This window comes from Nothobranchius furzeri, chromosome 1, assembly GCF_043380555.1.
Source record: "Nothobranchius furzeri strain GRZ-AD chromosome 1, NfurGRZ-RIMD1, whole genome shotgun sequence".
Lineage (NCBI taxonomy): Eukaryota > Metazoa > Chordata > Actinopteri > Cyprinodontiformes > Nothobranchiidae > Nothobranchius > Nothobranchius furzeri.
In genome coordinates, this window is record NC_091741.1 from 40,862,810 (window position 1) to 40,874,376 (window position 11,567).

An 11,567-nucleotide genomic window follows, 5' to 3' on the forward strand; every position below is an offset into this window, starting at 1 on the left:
CCCGGACAAGGAAACTGGTTATTGGGACATGGAACGTCACCTCGCTGGCGGGGAAGGAGCAGGAGCTTGTGGCAGAGGTTGATCGGCACCGGCTAGATATAGTCGGGCTCACCTCGACACATAGCATTGGCGCTGGAACCCAAGTCCTTGAGAGGGGGTGGACACTCTCCTTTGCTGGAGTTGGTCCGGGTGAGAGGCGGAGGGCTGGGGTTGGCTTTTTGTTAGCCCCAAGACTCTCTGCCTGTGTGTTGGGGTTTACCTCGGGGGATGAGAGGGTAGCTTCCCTGCGCCTTCGCGTCGGGGAACGGGTCCTGACTGTTGTTTGTGCTTATGGGCCAAATATCAGTTCAGAGTACCCACCCTTTTTGGAGTCCCTGGGACGAGTGCTAGATAGTGCTCCATCAGGGGACTCCATTGTCCTGCTGGGGGACTTCAATGCTCACGTGGGCAATGACAGCTTGACCTGGAGGGGTGTGATTGGGAGGAACGGCCCGCCTGATCTGAACTCGAGCGGTGTTTCGTTATTGGACTTCTGTGCAAGCCGCAGTTTGGCCATAACGAACACCATGTTCGAACATAAGGATGCCCATCAGTACACTTGGTACCAGGGCAGCCTAGGTCGCAGGTCGATGATAGATTTTGTAGTCGTAGCCGGTAGTAAGTCGGACCTGTTCTCGGTGAGGGTTGGACTCCGCCAGGGCTGCCCTTTTTCACCGGTTCTGTTCATTACCTTTATGGACAGAATTTCTAGGCGCAGCCGTGGTGTGGAGTGTGTCGAGTTTGGTGGCAGGAGAATCTCGTCTCTGCTTTTTGCGGATGATGTGGTCCTCCTAGCTTCATCCAGCTCTGATCTTCAGCTCTTGCTGGGTAGGTTCGCGGCCGAGTGTGAAGCGGCTGGGATGAGGATCAGCACCTCCAAATCGGAGACCATGGTTCTCGACTGGGAAAGGGTGGCTTGCCAACTCCGGGTCGGGGGAGAGGTCCTACCTCAAGTGGAGGAGTTTAAGTATATCGGGGTCTTGTTCACGAGTGAGGGTAGGAGGGATCGGGAGATCGACAGGCGGATTGGTTCGGCATCTGCAGTGATGCGGACGCTGAGCCGATCTGTCGTGGTGAAGAGGGAGCTGAGCCAGAAAGCCAGGCTCTCGATTTACCGGTCGATCTACGTCCCAATCCTCACCTATGGTCATGAGCTTTGGGTAATGACCGAAAGAACGAGATCGCGGATACAAGCGGCTGAAATGAGTTTCCTCCGTAGGGTGGCCGGGCTCAGCCTTAGAGATAGGGTGAGGAGCTCGGACATTCGGGAGGGACTCGGAGTAGAACCGCTGCTCCTCCGGATCGAAAGGAGTCAGTTGAGGTGGTTTGGGCATCTGGTCAGGATGCCTCCTGGACGTCTCCCTGGGGAGGTGTTTCGGGCATGTCCTTCTGGCAGGAGGCCCCCGGGTTGACCCAGGACACGTTGGAGAGGTTACATCTCCAATCTGGTCCGGGAACGCCTTGGGGTTCTGCCGGAGGAGCTGGTGGAGGTGGCCGGGGAGAGGGCGGTCTGGAGCTCCCTAGTTGGGATGCTGCCCCCGCGACCCGGACTCGGATAAGCGAAGGAAGATGACTATGACAACGGGAGAGAAATAGCACTCCTTGGCCTTATGATAAACAACGCTAGCGTGCACATAAAGGAACGGCATCTTTGCTGGCTAAACCTGCCTCCAGGTTTGTAATGACATCTTTATTTTTTATTTAAACTAACGACTGTTTTAAAATCACTTCATTGGCTCTTGCAGGTCTCAGGACTGGTTTTAAGCTTCTTTTAGTCATTTTTAAATGTCTTAATGTTCTTGGTCTCATTTATCAGATCTGCTTTTATATTATGAGCACTCGTGGACCCTGACTTCCTTTGGTACTGGCCCTTTAATTTTTCCAGAAGTTAGAACTAAAACATATCTTGTTCCATTATTTCAGCCCTTGTGTGATAAACTCAGGGCGGCAGAAAAAATGTTTGTAAAATGATGTCTAGAAAGCATGGCTAGGGCAGCAGTAGCTCAACAGGTTGAGCGGGATGTCCAGTAATCAGAAGGTTGCAGGTTCGATCCCGGCTTCGCACAGAAAATTCTGCATTCTGCTCTTGTGTCCTTGGGCAAGACACTTAAACCCCTTGCCTGCTGGTGGTGGTCGGAGGGACCAGCGGCGCCTGTGCTCAGCAGCCTCGCCTCTGTCAGTGTGCCCCAGGGCGGCTGCGGCTACGTCGTAGCTCATCACCATCAGTGTGTGAGAATGGATGAATGATGCGCTGTAGTGTAAAGCACTTTGGAGTCCTTACTCTGAGAGGCGCTATACAAGTGCGGGTCATTTATCATTATTAACTCACATATTTTAATTAATTAATGATGTGTTTTTATTGCTATATTTTACTTAGCATGCTCATGAACTCTTATATTTTGCATATTTATTCATTTATTAACTATTTTATTTTCGTACCACCGGGATGTGTGTGTGTGTGTGTGTGTGTGTGTGTGTGTGTGTGTGTGTGTGTGTGTGTGTGTGTGTGTGTATGAGGGTGATTAGGGTGTGTGCCCACTTGCAAATTAAAATTAAAATGAGTAAAATTTGGAAACAGTGCATGAAAGCTGTTGTTTTCATTATGTAAAACACTTTGTGCTGATTTAGTCAGGTGAAGTGGTTTATAAATAATATTTGAAGCTCACTTCAAAGTCCAGCGAGCATTTCTAGCTGCTAGTGAGAATTCATGCTATCGGCTGTTTTAAGCTGCACACACATGGTTTATTTGGAGATTTACACATTTATTTGAGTTAACTTGAATGAACCCAATAAGATATTTACGTTCATGAAAGTGACCAACTTTGATGGGTCTAGGAGCACCAGAAAAGAAATCAGTTTATTCAAACGAACTTAGAAAAGACTGGTGAAAATTAAAAACCTAAGCACTAAAAAAAAATCCTGATTTTAAATCAAAAAGACCCGAGCTCGGCTAAAAGAGAACGGATTTTTAGTCAATAACACAAAAATGAATATTCGTGGGGGAAAAAAATCAAGGACAAACAGTCTTTATTAGTTATCTTCTTCAGGCTATCATGCAGCAATGCTTTGGAAATAAACAATGCACAGTCTCAGGAAGTCTTGTGAAGATCTCTGACTTTGCTGAGTCTTTGTAACATGTAAATAAACGTCTGTTTTCACAGAGCTTATGGTTAAAGAGGAAATAAAGACTGTTTTTGAACCTCATGAGTCAAAACCTATCATTTTTCTTTGGAAATCATGGATGCTGCTGCATGGTCTAAAGACAAAAGCTTTGTTATCTGGCGCACGGCCATTTAACAGTTGCATTAAATTGTACAGTGATTCAGACAAACATTTATTGTGAGTGTGATCGTTTTTGGAACAATTCAGGAACTGTTTTCTGCAAAAGTTGTGCTAATTCTGATGTAAACATGAGTGGTTTCAATATAAAGGGGAAGTAGGCCGTTTTGGCTTGCTTTTAGCACCCCCTAGTGTCTATTTGTAGAACTGAAAGCAAAACCTCTCTCCTTGCTGTGCGTTCGTCTTTTAAAGTTCCATTAGTTGTCACACACACAGGTGTGTGTGCGAAATTTATTCTCCGCATTTGACCCATCCCCTGGGGGAGCGGTGAGCTGCAGACAAGCCGCGCTCGGGAACTATTTGGTGGTTTAACCCCCCAATCCAACCCCTTAATGCTGAGTGTCAAGCAGGGAGGCAATGGGTCCCATTTTTTTCAAAGTCTTTGGTATGACCGGACCAGGAGTCGAACCCTTGATCTCCCAGTTTCAGGGCGGACGCTCTACCACTAGGCCACTGAGAAAGGTCATTAAGGTTAACACCTTCATCTAACAGCTCAAATGTCTCTCAGCTTTCATGTCGACAGGAGTGATTCATCACTAAATTAAACAAATCACCTGTGTTCGTGATCTAAAACATGTAGGAAATGTGCTGGAAGCAGACTGCAGCGCCGGGTATGCTAGCTCCATCTTTTCCAAGTCCCAACAGAGCGGCCCGCCAGTCTGAAGTTGCAAGTGGAAAATCTAGGCGCTGGGTGGCCTTTCATTAACCCTGCAAAGGCTCATTTTAGCACATACTGGCTCAAGAAAATGATTTAAAAGTATGGTAAAGTGTCTCTTTAAGTTGAATGCTGTGATTAATACAATTGTGCATCTTTGCATCAAGCATAGCGCTGCATAGCGGTGCAGCTGGAAGCACTGTTGACTCGCAGCAAGAAGGTGGCGGGTTCAAATCCCAGCTGCATTGAGTCTGAGCTAGGTCTGAGTCCGGTTAATTTGGGACTCTTAATTTTCCCTAGGTGTGAGTGTGTCCCTGAGATGGGCCAGCGGCCTGTCCAGGCTTTCTCCCGCCGCTCACCTGGTGATTGCTGGAGATAGACACCAGCTTCTTACAACCTTACTGAGGGAAAAGGTTCGGAAAAGGAGTGAGTGGATGTATTTCCCAATTTTTACTTTATTTAAAAAGAAGCAGGTCGTAAACGAGGCAAAGAAGCTCCTACGTTGCAGCAATAACCATCCATCCATCCATTTTCTGAACCCGCTTGTCCATGTAGGGTCGCGGGGGCTGGCGCCTATCTCCAGCGGTCAATGGGCAATCAGGCGGGGTACACCCTGGACAGAGAGCCAGTCCATCGCAGCGCAGCAATATCGTGAAATCCATTTGAACACACGGACAAACACAAACACGTCACGAAAAGTGGCCAGGAATCGCAATCCAAGATAAACCACTAGATTTATTTTGAAAGCTGGTGTGACATCACCATAACAATCTTCAATGGGGAGCCGGTGCTAAAAATAACAGAGACGTCAATGCGCTGGGACATATATGTCCATGAAGTGTGCAAGAGAACATTCCCCAGATAGCAGCAGATGGCTCCCAGATTAAAGCCTCGTGAGGAAAGGGCGAAGCTCTCGCCCACACACGCCCGCCTCATGCATCTCACCCTAGGTGTGAGGCTCACCTGTGACAAAAAGAGCTCTAGGTTGCCAAAATGGATCATTTTTAGGGGGGATAAAGGCGTCTTTCTTTCCGCGTTTCACACATCGTGGTGTGAAGCGGTTGGCGATCCTCGTTTCAGACGCTGGTGGGAAAAATGAGCCTGCATGTTGAAACTTAAAGGCCAGCAGCTGAATGAGATTGGTCTCTAAGTGGAACAAGCCCCGTTGGTCATTGTAGTTTCATTCTTAGCCAAGCATGACTTGCAAAAGACCACTTCTGCGTGTAAATGTGATTTTTGCATTTCTGCTCTTTAGGAATTTAACAGCAGAACATCATTTCTCCTCTGAGCTTGAAAAAACACTTAAAGAAAAACCCAAAGTGAGGTTGGAAAATGAAACGTTTAGGAAATCCTAACTTTCGTAATAAGCCTTTCCAGGCTGATGATGGATGGAGGCACTATTTCAGCTCAATGAAGTCATCACGCTCGTGTGTTTCTCCCAAGTGCATGACGAGTTGCGGCCAAAGCCTGACTCTGCTGCTGGGCTTCTCTGCTAGCTGTAGGAGGGATGAAAAAATAAAACATAAAGGAGTGATGGTGGGGGAGGAAAGAGTCCACGACATCATCTCTCCTGGCCTTTTATGGAGCTCTCCAGTGGAGGGCTAAGAGCGCTGGCCCACTTTCCCATCGCAGCTTCCCAGCCTCATCTCCTCTTCCTCTGGGAGCCTGGAACAAAGTGTGACTGAGCGCAGAGTTGCAGACATGCGAGAAAACACAAAGTAGATGTGGTCTGAGATAGAAAAGGGGGGAGTTCAAGTGTGAAGGTGGGCAGAATGGGAGATTTACTCAAACATGGCATGAAATGTAAAAAGAGAAAACCTGCCACGTCATTTCTGACGTCATTACAGATTCACCATCTTATTCTCTGATGTTGTCGGAGGGTCAAAGCAGGCCAGAGCTCTGTGTTCCAGAGCCCATCTGATACAGGCACTGGAGTGAAGAGGAGGGGTGGGGGGGGTGAGGAATAAAGCAGGCCTTGGTGCAGCGGTGACCCTCAGTGGTTCTGTTGCTGCCAATGTCAGCCAGACCCCACATGGCCCCATCCTCACCCCACCACCATGACCTCATACGTGAACCCTGATCATAGCCCCCCCAACCCACCCACCCAACCACCCCCCACTTGCAGATGAACGCTCACACACTCAGAAAGGGTGCGATGGAGGAAAAGACGAGACAGCGCCAGATAGAACAAGAGAAGAAGGAGGGTGATGAAGCAGATTGTGTGGGCGAGCTCCCTCTGTGTGTGTGTGTGTGTGTGTGTGTGTGTGTGTGTGTGTGTGTGTGCGTGCGTGTGCGTGTGTGTGTGCGTGCGTGCGTGCGCGCGCGCGCGTGCGTGCGTGCGTGCGTGCGTGCGCGCGCGTGCGTGCGTGCGTGCGTGTGTGTGTGTGTGTGTGTGTGTGTGTGTGTGTGTGTGTGTGTGTGTGCGTGTGAGATGGATTGAGGGGAAGTACCAGTGTGAGTAAGACAGAGCAGACGAACGGCAGATGAAAAGGTTGATCTGCCGGCAGGTTTGGCCCTGCTCTGCTGCCAGATCAGCTGCATGAATCCAACGTTTCAAGTGCAGCTTTGAGCCGCTCAGCCTGCTATAAACAACAGGTCTCACTGAAACACACCGTGTCTTCTTCTCTCATGAGAAGCCGGTTGGACGGATCTTGTTGCTTCTCTCGATAGAAGCACAGAAGTAAAAGTGCGGTCCTTTTCTAAAGCTGCACCAAACACACGGTAAAAATCCTCAAAGCGGGCGACTCCACTCTGGGTTTCTCATGCAGGCTGATCTGGAGAATAGTCTCCTACACCTATCTCCTGCATTAGCTTCTGATAGAAAATACATGATGCAACTCTAGGACTAGAAAAGCCTGACAGATCTACGTCACACTGTCACTTAACATTCATAGAACCATCCATCTTGGCTCATGACGGAGAAGGCTGTCGTTGGTTTAGCATCCAGGAAACAACGTCTTGGCTAGAAGAAGCTAACTGTTAGCATTAGCAACTCCACCACACAGTAGAACTCCTCCAGGCTTGTGTTATTTGTGGAGATAAAACATCAGTGTTTCAGAGCAGAGTCAGTGCTAGAGTTGCGTTGTTTTTAGCCAATCAGAGGCGAGGTGCCCAAATATCAGGAAAAAAGTCTCCAAATCCTGTTATCTAAAGCTACTTTCCACCCCAGCTGATTTCTACGTCCACAACAGATGCACCGGAGCTTTTTTTCCCCCACAGAGAATGACTTGCAAGGCATTCATTCCTACTAAAGGCCGCTGCAAATGTATTAAAATATGAGTAACATTGACATTTAAATGTTTTACTTGATCCACACTAGAGGGGTTTTCTGGCATCAGTGGCATGTTTGAGGTCAGATGTCAGACGTTGTCCTTCATTATTTTCGGCTGGATAGCAGAATTCATGGTTCCACCAGTTACAGCTAGTGGTCCGGGACTTGAACCAGCAAAGCAATGCAAGAGCCAAACACTAGCACCACTGTGTCTGACTGCTGTAGTGTGACTTGAAACGGGACACACACCTTCCAGAAATGCTGCAGCAAGATTCACGGAAGGCAAGAAAAAATGTGATCATATGACACCAATTCTGGCTGCTCTGCATTGGCTACCTGTCACAAATCATTACTGAACTTCTTTTAATGGCGTTTAAGGCACTGAATGGATGGACTCCAGCCTGTTAGACAGAGATGCTGCAGCCATGTGTTCCTTGGCTTCGAGAACCAGTCGCTCTTTCTGGCTCCCAGAGCTCGGCTGAAGACAAGGTGGGGCATTCTCTGTAGCTGGACCGAAACTATGGAACTTTGTGGGTTGGCTGTTGCTGGTATTTTACATGATAACTCTAGTTTTTACTTGTTGGTTTTAATTGTCTGTGTTGGTTTTATCTGTTTTAATTTTCTATTGTACAGCGCTTTGGTGGCATGCTTCATGCTACCCTTATATGTCCTGAGTGCATTTTTTTTGCAGACAGTTGTATTTCTTGCATAGTTTTGGCTATGCTACTGCAATGTATCTATTTTTTGAAAATAATGTGTATTTTGGGGGGAAATACCAACAATAATAATAAAAAAAAAATTCCCCTACTCCATTTAATGTTACAGAGAAAGTTTTTTGTTGCGTTACCACCCTTACTGCTTTTTGTTTTGCGCCATTGACTCCCATGTAAATCATTTTTTCTAATAAGCCTATATATATATATATATATATATATATATATATATATATATATATATATATATATATATATATATATATATATATATATGTATATATATATATATATATATAATTCTGTCTGGGTTCCCAGGGCAGTTGCATAACTCAATTTTGAGTTTTTAATGTTTTCCACCAGACTGCACATTTTCTCTATGTATACCGGGGCAATAACTAACTGCTGCATTGAAATAAAAAAATTGATTAAATATCTTAATGCCTTTTTATGACACTCCAGTGTGTTGAAAGTTTGCCCATAAAACAAATAATCTGGACGTAACACACAAAAAGTTTTTATTTTTTTCATTTGTTTACATTTCTGGTCATGATCGTGCATCTGACAATAAAGGGGGAAATAAAATGGTTAAATCTCAGGAACGCACAAATATTTTATTATATTTTTTGAGGACTGAAGCCAAGGACAAAATTCTTGTAAAAAATTGGGAGTTATAAAATCTTATATGAGGAAGTATTGTGTCTGCATTTTTTTGCGCACTAAGGTTAAAATCGTGACTTTTTTTTTTTTTAGAAAACATGAAATTACCCAAAAACTATAAAATAAGCAAAAATTATTTTTATGCCTATTTGTGACACTCCGAGGCTGTGACAGCTTAACCCCAAAACAGGTCATCTGAACATAAAACACAAAAAAATTATTGATTTTTACAGTTTTTTACATTTTCTGGTACTGATCGTGGCAATAAAGGGGTTAAATCTCAGAAACACACAAATGTTTTATTATATTTTGTTAGGGCTGAATCCTAGGATTAAATTCATGTAAAAAAAACTGGGACATATGAAGTACTACAGAATATTTCTATAGGAAGTTTTGTATGTACATTTCTTGTGCTCAAACCCCAGAAACATTAGAAAATTCAAAGGTAATATAAGGGTTAAAAATAAAGTTGGTGATCATGACGAGAAAGTAAGTTTCACTTTTATCTTGTTGGTCCTCAGGATATCATCCCAAAGTTTCAGGGATCATGTGGATGTGTTAGTAAATGTGAGACGGGTCTTTCTGTTGTTTTTGGTCAGCAGAGGTTTAAGCCTAGGACCTCTGACCTCTGGAATGGGGCATGGCGTGTTGCTTTTTTTTAATGTTTTGGCCTATCTCATGCTGTCAGATGGAATCTTTTGAAGTAACTTCTTACAAAATAAAAGAAATGTAAGGAGTAAATGAAAACGACTCGTATTTTTTTTCCGGAACTGCGCTGCTCTGGGTGGCTGCATGTTGGAGTAGCTCTGCTGACTATATGTAAGTTTTGCCTTTTTTTTTGGGCATTTTTTCTTCTAGTTTCTCAAGAAAAACTGTATTTTTTGGACACTTTACTTTTCTGTTTCTGGTGCTGTGGAGCTTGGAGGACTTTTACTGCTATTTTTTTTAGCTTTTTTCACTTTTTGAGCATTTGTTATGATGCGTAACCATGACAACAAACTGGTTTACAATCGGGAGCAGCTGATTAACATGGGAAAGGTTGAAATAATACCTCAACTGAAGCCACAAATCCCAAATGAGCGAAAACGCAAGAAGCGTGAGTGCAGAGCGGGAGCAAAACGGAGACAGAGAAAGAGGAAATTCAAACCATCTCTTCCATCGATCATAATGGGCAATGTGAGATCACTGGCCAACAAGATGGAGGAACTCCAAGCCCTTTCAAGGACTCAGCCAGAGTATCGGCAGTTCCAGAACCGCTGGAGGAGATAATGCAAAGAAGGATTCTCCAGAGAATCAAGAAAATGATGGACAACCCTGAGCATTCTCTTCACAAGATTGTCCGACAACGGAAGAGTGTCTTCAGTCAGAGGCTTCTTCAGTTTGGCTGCAACACGGACCGCTACTGGAGATCCTTCCTGCCAACAGCCATTGTAATATACAACAACTCTTTGATGTCTTGATTATTATTATTATTATGAGCTACTACAGCAATAAGTTTCCCTCTGGGATTAATAAAGTATTTTTTAATTGAATTAGAATTAAAAGGCAATAAGAAAACAAGGATGAATTGTTTCGACTTCTTGCCACAAGTGTCATTGCATGCCTGGGAAAGAGGCTGCAGCACAGTGCCACCCAAACTCTAAAACAAGATGGAAGCTGACGGACAACGAGACAGCTGCAAGGCCCATTGCTCTGTTTCAAACACGCACTGAAATAGGAAATGAATGAACGAGACCGATGTCTAAAACAGAGCTCAACAGCACTGTCACACTCTTAACAGACGTCCAGATTTGCTGCTACCACTGTTTAGAGATGCATGGTGGCAGCCACTGTGGTGCATCTCTGTAGGCTCAGGCACGTGTCTCGCTGCTGCACCACACTGAGACTTTTGTTGTGAACAACTCAGTTTTCTCTGCGAAAGGTAATTGCAGACAGGCTGAAGTGAAATCCAAATTCAGTTGTCAATCACAGATGCAACTGTGATTGCTTGTCACGCAGACTGGAATTGCCTTGTAGGACACCGTAAATCCTTTGAACGTTTTAAAGTAAAACAAAGCGAGCCATTTATGGATTTTTGCACAAGGAGGTAAAAGGTAAGATCTGTTCTTGTGAATTATATTCCTCCACCCGTGCAGATTTACGGCCCTCTAAGCCATTTCTCAGGGAAGACACTTTTCTGCCTCGTGAACCCAGAAGAGTTTCCCTCGTTGCCATGGCAGCCTCGCTTCTGTATACCTCACAAAACCTTTTTGCGCCCCTCTGGGCCTCCCTGCCCACTGGCTTTAGCAGATCTTCTCCTGCTCAGCGAAACTTCAATTACCAGCAACAGCTTTCTACGGCTGTGAGGCCTATTATGGTAAAAGGAGACACTATGGTTAAGCCAGGAACACTATCTCCTCGCCTGTAAATCGGAACACGTTGCCTCATGCTCAGGGTGCTGTGACAAGACGAGGTCCAGGGGTCGCACCTCCAGGTGATGTGTTTCCATAAGGCTCTGGAGAGGAAATGCACATATATGGTGTGCTCTTTATTTATTGCCAGCTTTTTTTTTTTTTACTAGATCACAGCAGACTCTCCTCCTTTTGCAAGCCCTGCAACTCTTCCAAAGCAGTGCAGTGTCTGCGCTCATTTGCAGATCTGTGAGAAGTACAGCAACCTTCATCCTCTGTGTACCTAGAATAACTTTGAATAACTGTGTAAGGGTTTCACCCTCTATAAAAGCTGAACCTGAACTCTCATAGGCCATATTCTCAGAGAGTAAATAGGTTAGCAGGCTGGACACTGTGCAGAGGAACTTGACACTTTAGGACGAGAGGTCAGTGTGCTTTAGCAGGAAACCAAGGTGGATACTGCAGCCTAAACGTCATCCCTTTTAGACAGAGATGGCAAC